The sequence below is a fragment of the Equus caballus genome, chromosome 19, assembly GCF_041296265.1.
Source record: "Equus caballus isolate H_3958 breed thoroughbred chromosome 19, TB-T2T, whole genome shotgun sequence".
NCBI lineage: Eukaryota > Metazoa > Chordata > Mammalia > Perissodactyla > Equidae > Equus > Equus caballus.
The window spans coordinates 40,060,374-40,078,242 of NC_091702.1; the positions used below are offsets into that span (position 1 = coordinate 40,060,374).

Sequence of the window (17,869 nt, forward strand, 5' to 3'; positions counted from 1 at the left end):
AGACAACTACAGGGCCTTTTTTATCTTGGAGATCTCCACCTCTCACCACAAGAGAGGCAACAGGTAGTTGAAACAACAAAGCCAAGAACACCTTGAAGCTGCCAGAATCTTACAAACTTTTTGCCCATGGTCCATAATGTACAGTCTCATTTTTTTTTTTTTTAAAGATTGGCACCTGAGCTAACAACTGTTGACAATCTTCAGGTTTTTTTTTTTTTTTTTTGCTTTTTCTCCCCAAATCCTCCCAGTACCTAGTTGTATATTTTAGTTGTGGGTCCTTCCAGTTGTGGCATGTGGGACGCCGCCTCAACATGGCCTGATGAGCGCTGCCCTGTCCACGCCCAGGATCAGAACCAGTGAAATCCTGGGCCGCCGAAGTGGAACACGCAAACTTAACCACTTGGCCATGGGGCTGGCCTCTCATTTTTTTTTCTGAGGAAGTAATTAGAGCTTCCGCATCTATTCCTGAAAGTGGAGTGAAGTTCCACCCTGCTATTCTTTAAGAAGCCCTCTTCTCCTCCTTACCCAGCACCCCACCCCTCCATCTCCCACTTGAGTGACAGGAACAAGCATTCTGACTAGGGGTGCACCCATCTCACAGCACAGCTATCCCTCAAGGGAAAGACTTGCTTTCAGCTTTTTCTGACGCAATCACAACACAAAAAGGTAAGACTGACAAGAAAGATAAGCATTGATAAGAAATTTCCTCTTTGTCTGACATCTCAGCACATTTCCAAGCTCTTCTCCGTCTCTCCAAGATTCTTTTTGGTATTTAACTCATCAAGTTCACCAACCCTCTTCACACAACCAGCCAGTCACCAGAGGCAGGAGACGAAGGAAACTGGGTGGTGGGTATGTAGTTGAGTGGGGGACCTGCTGGGGAGTCTCTCCATGGACCCCACTTCTCAAGGAACCTGGAGGAGCAGAAGTCTCTTCTTATTACCTTTACTTCTGGTCCAGGGCCCACTTTCTTCATTCCAGCAGCAGGCGCCCCATCTTTGGCACCACCCTGAATTCTCAAAAGGATTAGTGTAATCTTAAACTCCATATGCAGACTTTTGAGTGAGAGTTCCACATTCTCCCACCCCTGAACATATACCCCAGTTACCTCCCAGTTAGGTCTCCCCTAAATGAGCTCCCTCTCCTCTAGGTGAACAGTAGTATAAGCATCAGATTTAAAACCTCAGCTTTATTTCTATTACTTTAATCCAGGCAGGCAAGATGTTTTCAAGTCATTCAGCCCATCACTGTGGAATGGGGGCACTCTGTTCCCCTGCCGAAGGACCCCTGGGATGGGTTCGCAGAGTGGCTGGGAAAATCATCCTGCTCGGTCAATCCTACACTTTTTGAAAGGTCTGGGAAACTATTAAAGGCAGGATAAATTTCTTTTAGTTTCCTGAAAAGTCTAGCTTTCGTTTATTTACAAAACTTAAAAAAAGTCACTAGGAGCTCCATTCTACCTACTCAAGAAAATGTTGAGCCAAAATGTTTGTACACAAAAAAAATCACACTAGACCTTTATTCAGACAACTTTTTGCTACTTCTCTGTTCACAGGCTGACCCACTAACCGTATTTAGAGGAGGGGAAAAAAGGATTTTCAGTGAAAACATATAAGAGAAAGGCAGCTTCATGTAACGTGCTGTTCATTTAGCATAATACACATACACTGATTTCATCCTTAAAACAACCCTAGGAAGTTGGCATTCTCTTCAAAGCCTTTAAAAACTAAACCAGAGGCTAAAACTAAAAGATGAAACATGTTCTTTAATCCCTGTTTTATTAACGAAGAAAGAGGCTCACAGAGGATAGTTTGTCCAAGGTCACCCAGCCAACCTGTAACAGACTCAGGTTCATCTGACCTGAGTCCACATTCTCTCTTTCCACTCTACCGCCCTGCTTCATGTCATCTCAAAGACTCACGCTCCTGTTTATCTCCTCTTTTGTGGCATTGATGTCTAGCCCCCTTCCAGATCCAGAAGGGCAAAAGCACTGGTATTTTTCCTTTCAAACGATGAAATTTAACACAGAACCACAAATTTTGCCCACAGGGACAATGCTACTGAAAACTGAATCCTGGTACCCTGTTAGCATTTCTTAGACATTAGCAGTGCCACAGCTGGCTAGTTACTGAGTATCTCAACAGCCAATAATGCAGCTACAATTCTTTGATATTTGGAGTTCAATTTTGAGGTGTCTTGGGTGTCACCACAGGAGCTCATGTATGGTTGTGAGACTCCCAGCAGAAACAGAGGACATGGGATAAAAGGAATAGAGCTGCTCCAGATATGACAGAGGTAAGAAATGGTGGGGGAGAGAAAGTCAGGGAGAGCCAATAGCTCCCTTCTCATATTTCTAAAATGAACATCAAGGTGCAAGAATAAACCATAAATCCCTCCATGAGAGAGAGAGAGAGAAACAGAAGACACAAGGAAAGAGAAGATAGGGGAGTTAATAACAAACATGTTCCATTATATTAAATAATTTTCCCTCAATAGATCAAACAACTCTGTGGGGTCCAGGAGGTATTTATTATAAGTTGGGGACTCATGACAAAAGCAAGGCTCAGAGAGATTACATAGCTTGTTCAAGTCACCAAGCTAGTCAGTAACAGCGAGAAGACAAGGACCCAGGTTTCCTGACTCCGGGCCCAGGGTTCTTTCTGCTCATAGCCTCTGCGGAGATGGACAGGAGGCCTCGCTCACTCAGGAGTGAAGTCACTAGGTTTCCAGTTCTCATTCTACCAGCAACTTGCTGTCGAGCAAGAGAGATACGTGAAGACTGTGACAAACAGAAGAAAGTGTGGCACTTAGAATGGAGGCAGCTGCTGGTCAGTACCAGGTGATAGGGCCATACCAGAAACAGGGCCTAGTTTGAATTTCCCAAGCTGGAAATCTCCAGCTTTTAAATGTTTGCTCTAAATTTTTATGAACACCATGCTGGTCAAATCAAACACACAGACAAAGGAAACTGAGCCCACAGGTAACAAGTTCTAAATCTGATGTAAATGTAAAATAAAGAGCCAGACCAAATGGCTGGTTCCTGACGGAGAGCTCGGGACAATGGAGTTGCTGGTGCTATAAATCCATATGCCCACCCAGCATTAGTTCTCATGCATATATACCACTGTTTTTCAAATATATGTAGGTGCTGTTATGAGAAATTTCAAAGTAATTTACATGATTAACTAAATTCATAGTAACTTTCTGTAACTACTCATCCTCTCCCAATGAACTGATAGTAAAAACATAACCATTAACATTTGAACCCTCGTAATTTTTTTCCTCAAAAAAAAGGACCCTTATATCTAGAAAAGGTTGGAAACGATTGGACTAGATAATTTCTAAAATCCACATTTTTATAATTCCATACATGCTGCATGTGGGAGACAAGGAAGAGAAGCCCTCTAAATACACCAAGGTACGTACTTAAAACTCAGTACACACATGGCCACCATCGCAAACTCATCATGAACGGTACACGACCTAACAGCTAAGTTCAAGAACGAAAGCAAAAGAGCCAAGAATATCAGCAATATTTACCGAGCCCTCCCAAATATTTATTAAACAATCATGTTTCAAGCAATAAAAGACAAGACAGACAGAAACAGACACACGACAGACTATCATCGAGCTTTTATGGCAGTGGAAACGTCAGACATCAATCACAAATAATTGCAAATTCATAACTGAACAGTGCAACTAAGAAACCCGTGAAGCTAGAACGCCAGTTTAGGAGAATTTGACCTGTTCTGGGCTAGCCTAAAGGGCCTCTTTAAGAAGTGATGATTTGATTAAGCTGAGACCTTATAGGTAAGAAGAAGTTAATGAACTGTGTGGGTGTGTGGTAGGAGGGACGGAGCATTCCAGCAAATGGCCGCAGGGGGAGGGGATGTGGTTTTTCCAAAGAACTGAAAGGCCAGCGTGAGACATCTGAGGTTTGCAACGAGGCTGAAGAGCCCTAATCATGTTCAGAATGTTTGGGTTTTCACTCTAAGAGAGACTGCAATGACAGTACTCATACAGTGCCTATCTCATAGCTGGTGTACAAGAAATATATGGTAAACCCGAAGTGGCGGCAGGAGTCAAAGCCAGAGATGTGAGCACGAGCTGGGTCTCCAAAGGCCTCACAAAATATGCTAAGGAGTTTGAACTTCGCGTAAAGAATGATGGGCTGCCCCAGAAGGGTTTAGGCATATATAAAAAATGACTCAGCACAGAATGGATTGAAAAGACGCAAGAATGGAAGCAGAAACCCCAGTGAGGAGATTATTGCAGTAATCCAGGAAACAGATGGTAGTGGCCCAGATGCAGACGGTGACAATGGGAATGGAGAGAAGAAAACAGAGGCTAAAGAGGAAGGCAGAATTCACAGGCCTCAGTTCCTTTTCTGCTTTGGGATAGGAGGATGAGGCGGGGGGCTCCTGACGACCACCAAGTTCCTGTCCTGGGCACTCTGGTGAATGGTGGTGTGGCTGACTGAGGAGAAGCAGGTTTTGAGCACGGACAAATTCACTGGGGACACTCAATTTGTGGCACCTTTGGGTCATCCAAGATGAACTATGAGAGGCAGTCAAGAGGTCTGGGCTGAGACACAGGCTTGGGAGGCAGCAAGAGAGACAGAAAATGGTGCTGTAAGATAGATCAGACAGTGTGTGACGGGAGAAGTGACAGAAGCAGTTACTAAGAGTTGGACAAAGGAATACAAGTCTGTCCTTCACATGGAGGTTGAGAAAAAGGAGAAAACCAGGAAGAGGGTGTTGCCATGGAAGCCAAGGGAGGAGAGTTTAGGAGAGAATGGTCAACAATGTCAAGTTGGAGGAGGTATGACAAACCAGAGTAACATGTTCTGTTTTGTTTTGGTTTTTCCTTCAAGGCACTGATCGTGATGTGTACTCTTTTTTTTCACTGTCCATCTGCTCCTAAGACCCCTATCAACAACATAAAGTTTGTTCCCCATTGTATTCCTACTACCCGGCAGAGGGCTCGTTGCACAGAGGTTCTTCAAGATCTCTGTTGAAGGAACACATGGAGGATGCAGGTGTGAATGTTTAGGAAAAAATCAGTAATGAAGGAGAAACTGCAGGTGACGGGGGCAGGAATAATCCCCAGGGGAGAGGCCTGAGCCCGCAGACAGAATGAGATCCAAGAGACAGGAACAGGCGTTGGTCGGTCTTGAATGACACAAAGATACTGAGTAAAATCATTTTCCATCAATCCTCTTCCCCAAGAGATGATAAAATTCTCTCCCATGAGTTTCTACATTGTCCAGATGGGTTCACCAATCCAGGAGGCTTCCATTCCCACTGATATTTTATTGCAGGAAAACCAAGAGTAAGTAGGTTGGGAACGAGGTTTCTCTGAGGATTCCGATTCCAATCCTCTGCATCTTAAGCAGGAGGATCTCAGGAAGTTATTTCATCCCAACAACTGATTTCGTAGCATGATGCCAATGTGCTTCAATGTTTTAAGACAAGGCAGTGTACAAACAGCTGCCCTTATAAGACGAGGAAACCGGACTGTGTTATTTAACAAATAATTATTCACTTTTCAAAAGTAGTTATTTATAGCACTGAAGAGCCAGATCTCCTAGTTCACATAAAATCCAATTCAATTTATAAATTTTGATGTCAAAGTAACTTTCTTAAGAGTACATTTGGCATCTGCCTTTCAGTGAAAAAAAGATCTGCTCCCCACTCTCCCCACAATGATAGATTACGTTAACCATGCCCTAATTAAATGCTCTAAATCTGGAATGACACGCAGGGGGGAGGGGGGACGTGGAGGAGAGAGAGGAAAAAACCTGTGCCTCCATAAGACTGCCCTAATTTACTGTGCATCAAGGGCCCAGGTGACCTTTATACAGCCTTAAATCAATCACTTAGCTGGGACACACCTTTTCACTTTCAAAATGAGGAGACTGTGGATGAGATGAGATTTCATACAAAGGACTTTCAATAAATATAAACCACAAGCATCAAAAGAATGTTTGTCCTGAGGGCTGCTGGGGAAGGCCAAATGATAGAATGGAAAGACTCTGGACCAGGAAGCAGAAGAACCACACAGCAAGTGGCTTCCAGGACAGAACCACCATCTTCTCCACTCTGTCCACCACTCCCTCACCTTCATCCCCCCTCCCGCAATGTTCAGCACCACCTGACATTTATACTCCAGCAACCAACACAGAGCCTGGCATTGTGACGGTACTCATGTTTCGGAAAGGCACAAGGAGAAAAAGAGCCTAGGTTTGAATCCAGCCTCCCCCACCAGCTTGAGTAAGCGACTGACTGAACTGCTGCAGTTTTGTCATCGGTAAAGTGGGGATGGTAACAGTACCCTCCCTGCAGGTTGTTGTGAGGATTAAACAGGTTAATGATCCTGAAGCACTTCAAACAATACCTGGCAAACAGTGAGCGTGCTTCCCAGGATCATCGTCATCGCCACCATCACCGGTTTGACCTTGAGCAAGTCACTGTCCACCGTGGGGCTAAATTTGCCCCCATGTAGAATGATGGGGTGGATGAACTGATCTCAGAAAGATCCCCACTGCCTTAACTCCTCTGTAATTCTGTGAATCCTATTACAACTCTCTAAATCCTCCTAAGGCTCCGAGCTCTCAGACCAGCAGCAGAGAGGGAAGGTAGAGCTGGTTCTCCTTCAAGTCCCAAGGAGCTGACTAGCCCACGGAGCTTCAACTCCTCCCAGCCACACCTGGACCGAGAGTCCCGTGGTCCACCCAGCCAGCCCCTTCCTTACTGTACATACAGACTGTCCACAGATGAAAATATTCATCATGATAGTCAAAGCTGTGGAAACAGCACAGGAGGGAGAAAAGGACACACTTCACAGGAAAGAAACCAGAGGAGGAGAGACAAGGAACAATCGAAGGACAAAAGCAAACATGACCAACCAGAAATACACTGCCCCCACGAGGTTACTTATTTAGCATCCTTCATCTAAGAACAATTAAAAGAACTTCAAACTACACAGGGCAGCTCTGGAGCAAGGGAAATGTTCTCTACCTTAAAGCAGAGCCCTCTCAGAGAGACCCTCCCTGGGGAGCAAAGGCTACTGGGTGGACCCCCTCAGGTGCAAACACCTTCTCAGGGAGCAGTCACGTGCCGACATTGACCTAACCTCCACTCTGCCCAAAAGTCAAATCAGTGTTCAGGATGATCAAGTCTCCTTTCCTTTTGGGGCCTCAGTTTCCACTTCTGTAAAATGGAAGAGGAACTTGGCCCACGTAATTTCCAAGCTCCCTAGCAGCATTCAATTTGTAGTATTCCCTCAATGATTTCATCAAAGTTTTTTTTTTAATGAGATAAAAATAGAAAGTTCATAGTTATTTACCATTTTCTGCCTGAAGCTGCACTCCCTGGGTTTAAACCCCACTCTACTAGAAGCTCTGTGATTTCAGGCAAATCACGTACCCTCTCTCTGTACTTTGGATTTCTCACTGGTAAATAAGACAAGGAAAAGCAACCCTTCCCCATAGGATTGGGTTGTTGTTAGGATCCAGTTAGTTAATACACATAAAGCATAAAATACCCAGAACTGTGCCTGGAACATGGCAAGCATTATTTTAGTGTGGCTACTATTATTTTCAAAGTTACACAGATAGTTTTTGTATTCAAAGGGGAAATTTGGGAGACAGTATGCTAGGACTAACACCTACCCACGCGCGCGCGCGCGCGCGCACACACACACACACACTTGGCAGGTAGACAGGAAACCTGGGTTCTAGTCACAATTCTGCCCCAAAACTGGCTGTACGCTTATAGACACACGACTGTCCCTCTCTGGGCCTCAGTTTCCAGAGCAGACAGCCCAAGGATTTCCCGGAAAGTATTCAGATCAGAGGTGATAAACTGGCAGCCACAGTGTTCAGTGTGACCTACAGTTTTAAACCACATTGTGTTCCTTTAATATTTGATTTTATTCTCAATATTTAAAAATCTAGAGATTTCACATAAAAATCCAGATTCACTGGGGCTCTTAAGACATTCAAAGTTCTATCAGCCCTGGCCCCTCAGCAGTGGTTCTTAAAGTGTGGTCCCTGCACCAGCAGCAGCCGCATCACCTCGGAACTCATGAGAAATGCAAACTCTGGAGGCTGGATCCCAGACGGACCGAATCAGAAACTCCAGGAGTGGGGCAGGCACTCTGGGTTTTAACAGGCAGGAGACTGATGCACAGTCAAGTCTGAGAAGCACTGCAACGGAGGAACCACTGGCAGGGGCTGAGGAACCGTGTCCCCCTTTAGTCAAGAGGGGTGGGAGGTGATCTCGTTCCCCAGTGCACCCCCCCACCGCCCGGCATCCCAGACTCTGACACCGAGGACCAGATGGCATTTACTGAGCTGTCCACCGCACTCATTTCCCTTACCGCCCAGTCCCTGGTGGGCCTTTGGCTCACCAGCTCTGCTCTAGACGGCCCACCGCTTCTCACAACAGGGCTATGAGCCCATCAGACGCCGTACGCCAGGGGGATTGTGCTGTTCCAAATCGGAAACACAGCCTGTAGGAAAGCAAGCGGCGCACACCAAGGGCACAGCTGAAAGAACAAACTGTTGCGCCTCCTTTATTAATCATAACACAATCCACACAAGCAGTTGCTATTAAGAACAGCTGCGGCTGCTAAAAGGGTGAGCCTGAAGCAGCCCAGAAAGTGCTTACAAGTTGAATACCGCTAAGAGGCACGTGCAGACTTGCTGTCCGCTGGCTGGGTTCCTCCTACTGATCCTCATGCCCCTCTCTGGACTAGAAATCCTCCTTCCGAACCCTGGGACAGGGTGGGGAGAGGGAAGGGGGAAGGTTTCTAGAATTAGCACAATACAAAGAATTTGGGGTGAGCTTCACAGGACTCGAGTTTGATCCCACCTCAACCATTTAGTGACCTTGAGCGAGTTACTTAAATTCTCTTGGCCATCGGCTTCTTTGTTAAAATAGAGACAATAATAATACCTACTTCATAGGGTTGTTGTCAGGAATAAGTCAAAATGAGATTATACATGTGGAAGTATTTTGTAAACTGGGGAGGACCAGATATAAATAAAGGCTTGTTATCATCCCATGAAAACTGCAATTTGACCCACAAATCATCTAATACAGGACACACTATTTCCAGCTCAGGGCTATCAGAGGTGAAATCAGAGAATCACACGACTACAAAGGGCCTTTTGAGGACCCGTAATCCAACCTTTCTACACTGTCCCCTGCCCCAAGTCCCTGAAGGCTACAGACCAGAGCCAGGTCAAAGGGGGGCCCCACCTGGAAAACCTCCACCTGCAGGAGGCTCCCTCTGAGCCGAGGCAGGCAGCCCTTCCTTTCACCTGAGGCCTAATCTGAACACAGACCAACCCTCCTTGGAGAAGCCAAATCAGACTTGCTAGAATTTAAGCAGCCTTGAAAGCTGCTTGCAAACTGACCCCTTTGCACGTCCCACCCTGCTTCCCTGGAATACTCCTCCATTCCCTCTTCAGATGGCCAGCTCCTTATCCTTCCATTTCAAATGTCTCTGCTTCAGAGAGGCCTTCTCTACCGCTCTTCATTCCATCCTACCCAGTGACCCTCCCATCATAAGATTCTCTGCTTCTCTTTTTCATAGCACACATCCCTATTTATCGGCACGCTTAAATCTTGTTGACTTCCCCAGAGAACGGAAGTCCTGTGGAGGTAGTGACCTTGCTTCTCTTATTCACCACTGTGTGCACTTACATAGCAATTGCACCAGAACATGGTAGGCACTCCAACATATCTGGATTGAATTTATGAACAAATGAATACTTAACACCATTCCATGCACATTGTAGAGACCCAAATACTAGTTAGAAGAAACAAAAACCCAAACAAGACTGACACCAACTCCCACTACTGACTTGACAACTCACAGAATCATGTCGTCGTGTGTGGAGGATAAATATAAAAAATAAACCAAGTGAACAACAGGTCCCCAAGCCAGCTTTATTCACAGCAGCACTGTCCCTGGTTATCTGTGTCTTTATCTCGTGCAGAGGGAATTCATCAAAAGGCACTTAAGGAAAAACAAGATAGCTGCTTCCTGGAGACAGGGCCTCACATAATGGCATAATCATGAACTGTCCTTAAAGAGATCACTCAGTTGGCAAGTACTTATCCAGGTCCACTGTGAACACTGCCACAGACCCTGAGAGCCAGCTGGGCAAGGCCTCACAATCAGAGGTGGAGAATGCATACCTAGAGGGCCTGTACTTCCCCGTCCAGCCTCAGCCAGCCTCACTCACTAGACACCCTCAGCTCAGGAGGAGAGCACAGAAGCCCAGAGAGGAACGAAGGCTGCCACCCTTGCCTTGTCTGGGAATACGGACTCACCCCAGCGACCCAGGAAAGATGTCTGAGGGTAGAAAAGCCCATGAGCTCTTTGCAGGCAGTGCGCTGCAGCAGACGACACTCGAGATCTGGGTTGAGTCCTGTTCTAGAACTTACTCCATGCCCTCCAACTAAGTCACATCAACTCCCAGAGTCTCAGTAAACAGGAGGTAATAGTTTCTACACAACCTTTCTCAAAGGCCTGTTCTAAGAATAATACATACCATACCAGCTGTGATTATGTATTATAATCTATAAAGCATTGTACAAAGGGAAGTTACTACTATTGATGGCAAGTAACAGTAGTTTATAATAGTGAAGAATTGCTACAATATGGATCCCAGAGTAGGCATCTAGACACTTGCAGGTTGACTGATCAGCATACCAAACACCTTCATGGGAAAGACGACTTATGCCTTCTCTGTGTTCTACAAAGCCTCAGTGTGGGCATGCAGGAGGTCCATGAGTACTCGACATGCCCGTGGAAGAAAAGTCAGGGTCTCCAAGAAAGGGGACATTCCCACAAGTCACCATTTGCTTCCCTCAGTCAACAGCTACTGCAACCACTTGGGACATTTCTTAAATTGCCCTAGGATAAGTCTTAAAGATGTTATTCTTGGAATCTAGAAAAAAATTCCCCTACACCTGTCTGCCACATAAGGAGATCAGATCAAGATATTCTTGACTCCAGAAAAAATAACACAGCACAGCTTAACGGAGAGGGAAAATCATAAAGAGCCAAGTCAGAAAGTGCCTACTCCTTAAATAGAGCCCGAAACAAGACGCTTCACACAGAAAAGCTCTTTCAAAGTGAATCAAGCCACTTAATACTCTGTGAGCACCTACTGAGTACATCACCCCACTGGGTGCTGCAAAGATAAAGAAGCCAGGAGTTCTTTAACCTAGAGTGTGGAGAAGAATGTGCTAAGGGCTATAAAAGCAACCAGGTGTTAGGAGAGCACAGGGAAAAGCAAAATTTTCCTCCTTGGACAGACACAGGAAAGTTTTATGAGCCGAGTGGCATTTGAGCTGGGAGAGGACAACAAAGCAGAGATAAGGTGTCACTGCTCTCTTTAGAAGCTGACGCTCCTAACTGCCTTGGTGATATAGATCGTCTTGACAGGCTGGAGAAGTCTATGGGCCCCTGCAAAAAGTAGCACATTTAAACGAATATAAAATCACAGGGGACTTTATAGAAAATCAGTATTAAAATACGAAATGCATTTAAAAAGTAAATTTGTGATAGAGTACCATTTGTGATTCTTTATTAATGCACTAAATAAAATCTAGCAGCAAGTCTAAAATCCACCATAATTTCAGAGATAAATGACTTTTTGAGATATCTGTAACAACTATAATGTGAAATGAAAATATCTGTGATTTCTGTTGGCAACAAAAGCAAAAAACATAGGTACCGCTAACACTACAATGGTTTATTACCTACTTTTATAATGGAAGAAAATGCTATATTTTCAGTTAGAGGTTAATAAAGATAAAGATGTAATTTTTTTGCTATTCAAGTTCACAGACTCCACACCACTGTTTCCGTAGACCAAGGTTAAGAATCCTGACGGAGAAAACAGCCGAAGCAAAGGAAGAAAGTGAGAAATACGGGTAGTGTCATGCAACCATGGAGGAGATGGTACTGAAAGGCAGGTAAAGCCCTCAGAAGTTACCAAAATAAAGGTTCATCACCTCCAATTATCAAGTCACAGAATGTGCTCTGAGTGCCAGAATAGTACCTTCTTTTTGGAATGAAAGAAGGTAGGAGAACATCTTTCCACAGGTTTCAGTTATAGCTCCTTTTTAAAAGTGTGGTAGACGACAGCATATTGATAAATTTACCAAGAAAACAACATATCCAATATGATTATTGTTCTATAAAACTATACGCCTGTAAGTATGAGTGGCTGTAAGCAGGTGTATAAACACAGATGTCTAGAAAAAATGTAAATCAAATATTAACAGTAATTAGAATTTGGGGGTGATTTTACTTTCTTCTTTGTATTTTCTATATAGTTATGTCACCTAATGACCAGGATACATTCTGAGAAGTGTTTCATGAGGCAATTTCATTGTTGTGCGAAGACCATAGAGTATACTAAAGGGGAACAAAATTTGCCACCCCAAAATGTGTCTCTTTAACATAAGGATTATTTTAGCCTGATTCTTTTCTTTTCTTTTTTTTTTTTGCTGAGGAAGATTTGCCCCAAGCTAACATCTGTTGCCAATGTTCCTCTTTTTGGTTGAGGAAGATTTGCCCTAAGCTAACAACTGTGCCAATCTTCCTCTGTTTTGTATGTGGGTCACCACCACAGCATGGCCACCAAGTGTCATAGGTATGTGCCCAGGAACTGAACCCAGGCGGCCAAAGCTGAGCATGCCAAACTTAACCACTAGGCCATGGGGCCAGCCCCAGGCTGATTATTTCTAAGAAACAAAAGACTCAGGGCCAGCCCCAGTGTCCTAGTGGTTAAGTTTGGCATGCTCCACTTCGGCAGCCTGGGTTTAGTTCCCTGGCACAGCAGAGCAGCCCACAACATTCATCTGTCAATGGCCATGCTGTGGTGGTGGCTCACATTCAAGAAATAAAAGAGGAAGACTGGCAAGAGATGTTAGCTCAGGGCAAATCTTCAGCAAAAAGAAGATTAGGGGCCAGCCCAGTGGCATAATGGTTAAGTTCATGTGCTCTGCTTTGGCAGCCTGAGGTTTGTGGGTTTGGATCCCAAGCACGGACCTACACACTGCTCATCAAGCCATGCTGTGGTGGTGTCCCACATAGCAGGGGGAGATTAGCACAGATACTAGCTCAGCGACAATCTCCCACAAGCAAAAAGAGGAAGATTGGCAGTATATGTTAGCTCAGGACAAATCTTCCTCAGCAAAAAAAGAAAAAAAAAAAGGCTCAAAGTTTTTGTTACTCCCCCAGCCCCCATAACTGCCTAAAAGAATTCAGATAAAAAACCTGTCTCAGGAAGAGAGCTATCATCTTAACATAACATGAACTAGGTAGTAGAAAGGGAGGAACTTAGAAAAGTCTGTTTGTTGGGCTCCCCTCCATGTTCTTCCATTTCTGTATGACCAAACACTTGTTTTCCCTACCTGTGAATTGCCTTCCTTCCCTCATTCTCTACCCCGCCCCTGCAACATCTTTTGTCTTTAGCTCAGGATGGTATTTAAGGTGAGGGCTTTGGTCGTTTTCACAAGTTACTGGGTTTTCCTGGGTTTCTCCCATGTCTACGTGTCATTAAACTTCTGTTTGCTTTTCTCCTGTTAATCTGTCTCATGTCAACTTAATTCTTAGACCAGCAAGAAGAACCTAAAAGAGTAGAGAAAAACGTCTTCCTCCCCTACAGTGCTTACACAAACCTGGGTGATCCAGCCTACTACACACCTAGGCTACTAATCTTATGGGTCCATGTTCGTATATGCAGCCCATCATTGACTGAAACATTGTTATGCAGTGCATGACTGTAATTGGAAAATGCGCAAAAAGAGGCCCAGAAGACGTTAGGAGACTTATTCAGGGTAACACACAGACCACACAGTACAAAACAGAGCTGTATTAGAACTCAGAAATGTCCTTCTTTTTCACTGCACAAAAAGTTTCAGATTCAGAATTAAATGCACCTCAACACATGAGGTAGTCTAATTAATAGTGCCAACTTACATATTCAGAAATTAAGGCTCAGAGTCTGTTAAGTGACTTGCCCAAAGTCACACAGCAAGAACAGTGTAACTGGAAGAGTCAGGGCTAGAATCCTAGCCTCCCCCACTCCTGACAGCAGAATAATGTCCTTGTTAAAAGCAAGAGTTTTGTATCAGCCTGACCCCAGTTGAGTCCCAGCTATGCCACTTACTTGCTGGTAAACTTAGGAAACTCCTGGACTTTTCCAATCCTACCATTCCCCGTTATACTTTACTTCAAAGGGTTATGGTGATGATTAAATGATACAATGATGTAAAGCTCTATGACATCCTCTGCCGCAGAGTAAACCTCTAATCATCTCAGTCACTGTGCCTCCCTGTCTCTCTCTCTCCGTGGAAGGACTCCAGTTCCAGGAGCCAGCAGACATATCTGCTCATTTGGCTCAGCAACCTGGTTCTAGTCTCAAAGGTCAACTGGGACCACGCTCATTGTGTGCAGGAGCAACTCTGCTGGACAGAGAATGCACGACATCAGGCCTAACACAGGACAGGACGTCGGAGTGCTGAGCAGCCAGTCTGGGGATCTCCAGCGATTCTGATTCAATAGGTCTAAAACGGGACCAGAGATTCCAAATGGTTAAAAAGCTCCAGGAGAGTCTAAAAAGCTAATATTCAATGACAAGTTCTCAGTTTGACAAGAGAAGCTAACATTTCTGTGAATACTAAAGGCCCCAATCTAATCTAGAGCCATGCATTAGCCAGCGGGGGCCACAACAAGGACATCATGGGAAGGACCAAGGATCATCAACAGTCCTAGGGCTCTTCTGTCAAGGACAAAGGGTAGCAACTGCCCAGAACCCTGGAGGGAGAACTGAAACCAAGCCAAACCCAACCAGACCAAATCCAGCAAAAATACACGTTCAGACGGACCTCCCTACCCTAGATGCATGTTTTCAGAGCTGGAACAGACTTCAGAGACGACCTCGCCCATTAGACACATACAGCACAATAGTAACTAGAACTCTAAGGAACTTACCAAGACTTGCAGGACCATAAAGCAACAACGCACAGTAAAACCCCTCAATAAACATTGCTGGATGAAGTCATCAAGAGAAAAGGGGCATTCAAACACTGGAAAGACAGGGTTTCAAAATGGCCTATTCTGAAGACACAGAAAGTGCCTAAAACCATGGCAGGTCCAGCCACATGCAGAAGCACCACAGTAGAAGGTCAGACCTTTGAAGCGGCCACGTGGGATTTACAGGCCTGAAAGGAGTCAAGAGCCAGCAAACTGTTCTAGAGTTGGTGGGCAAAGGAGATGAGGAGGGGTCTCCACAGGCCCGTATGAATTTCTCAGGTTTTAAGCACTATTTTATCTTTAGGACCCCGCATACGGCATTCAGCAAATATTTGTTGAATGTGTGAAAGTAAGAGAGGTCTCAGCTACAGGTAGTCAGACAAAGGGCAAAACATCCCTGGTCCCACAGGCTAAGCAGGGCTCCTGAGTGGAGCACGCCCCAGGGAGTGGGCCTTTCTGTTGTCTGACCCAAGAACGATGGAAATGAATTGCTAGTACGACGGCAAGAACACAAGTTTTCGAGTCAGACACAACTGGGTTCAAACTCAAACTCCGCACGCTCTTGGCCTAAGTACTGGACCTCTTTGAGCCTCAGTGTCTCATCTTTAAAAGGGGATAATACCACCTACTTCACTGCCAATATAGGTATGATGATATTTATCTTTACAAAGCTGTTGGATGAAAATTACATGAACTAATGGATTTATGCAAAGTAGCTAGCACACTGGCCAGCACACAGTATGAGCTTAACAAATGGCAATGGGTGTTGTAATTAATCACGCCCTCTCTAGCCAGAGTCTATATTCTCCTAGGCTGCCTCTAATTGTACTCCAGAGTTCTTTCTGATACCAAGCCGCAGAAATAACTCCAGTTTAAGTTCACTAGGTTTTCTAGTAACGCCCATTTCTTTAAATAAATAATCAGATCATGTATACATTCCTTTTCAGTTTACAAAGTAACTTCACACTCACACATAACTCTGAAACGATGCATTGCTATTATCCAGGTTTAAGAGATGAAGACACTAAGACCACCCAGCTGGGAAAAGGCAGACTGGGATCAGAAGTACAGGTTTTAACATTTGATTATAATGAGCATCATTTTCTCAACCAGAAATTCAAACAAGTGATTTTATTATGGAATAAAGTACTTGAACTCTGACTGCGCCACAAATCCCCTCAGATGCTGTTTGGATCACCCTAATACTTAGAGCTAAAATCAGAAACAAAATCCTGAAAGAAGAGGCAATAATTTTTTTTTAAACAAAGCCCCTGGTCTGGAGTAAAAGCACCTATTCTTCATGGTCTCAAGTAGAAGAGGAACATGTCCGAGAGTCAGGTCCACGTGCGTTTTAGCAACATCTCTACCATTTATTAGCCACGGGACCCTGAATGATTCTTAACTCCAGTAAATGTCAATATCTTCCTCTGTGTAATGGGAAAGCATTACTCCTAAGGTTGTGTGAGGTTTCTGGCATTGAGAAGGCAATTGGTAAATTTCACCTACTCCAATAACCATGCCATGGTACCGACCACATGAACTGCAGGGTAAGCGACCGCTTGTCTTCCTTCCTGGCTTCTACAGCTTCTGCATACCCCCCCGTTCTGCATCTGTTCAATGGGGACACAACCAGTCTCCATCCGACCTCGCCAGGGAATGAAGATAACAAAAGAGCTGGCAGAGACATTATGCAAATACCAAATATTATTAAAACATTAATGAACTCTGGCAATTTCCCTGACTTTTGATAAATAGTGTTTATTATGCACTGCCAGCCTCTCACACAATCTGGGTTCTCAGATATTAACTAGATAATAATAGCAATCATTCTCCTAAAAGAGCAAGGTGTAAAGAAATATGGAGCGAATGTAGATTCCAGCTAACACCTGCCTCCAAAGGAATCAGAATCTCTGTACAAGCAGAGACTGTCAGGACAGACCATGGAGACCACGGGGATGACCACAGTGACCACCAGCCTGCTTACATCAAGCCCACAGCCTAGACAGAGCCCTACTTTGATATGACAGTGGAGTTTCTTGGTGCTGACAGGCCACTGATTATAACAACTGTCTACCATCACTTTGCTCTTCTGGGTAAAGCTGCCTCCAAACTGGACAAAACAAAAAGGGTCTGGGAAGCTGGGGGGCTTCCATCCAAGCTAATAACCTTAGAGAGAGAGAGTGGCAGCTGCCCTGTCTGAAAACAGGGGTGGTGTTATCCACAGCTCCATGAAAAAGGCTTGCACCAAACTCCTCTGCCACCTCATTCTGGGTGAGGGGATAACATTTTTAAGCTGCTGACACTCTTAGGTACAGCTCAGACCCAGGCAAAACAAAGCCAAGAGGACTTGCCCCCCACAAATAAGGGCCTGGTGCCACCTTAACAAGCTGAGGGTCATTAAGACACCTCATTCGCATATTCATGAAAGACTCAAGGCTGTGTGGCAAGTGAAACAAAGTGCACAAAAAGAGATTCTGTTTTTTAAACCAAGCGAAAATCCGCTTTAGAAAAAGTAAATCCACATGGGGACTCTTGCAGTCACCAAACCTTCACTTGTCTAGAGCAGCCAGCACCTCATTAAAGAAAAGCAAGGGACACACAAATGAATGCAGCACCACACACAGGCAAGCTCATCTCGCCATCTGCCTTGGAGGGTCCAGAGCGGCAAAAGGCTTACATGACACTCTCCTGAATTTTCTCTCCCGCAGGTGGAAATACCAAATTCCCAGGGGGCAAGAAAGACTTCTCTTGCAAGGTCAACTGGGTAAAAGGAATGGAAGATGACATAGTTTACTCTCAA

At 44.7% G+C, this 17,869-nt stretch overlaps 1 protein-coding gene across 3 annotated transcripts in view; it reads right to left on the reverse strand.

Annotated features, from left to right (window-relative positions):
* The window catches only part of MB21D2 (Mab-21 domain containing 2), a 109,316-nt gene that overhangs the window by 87,802 nt on the left and 3,645 nt on the right, over positions 1-17,869 (reverse strand). The window lies entirely within an intron of this gene.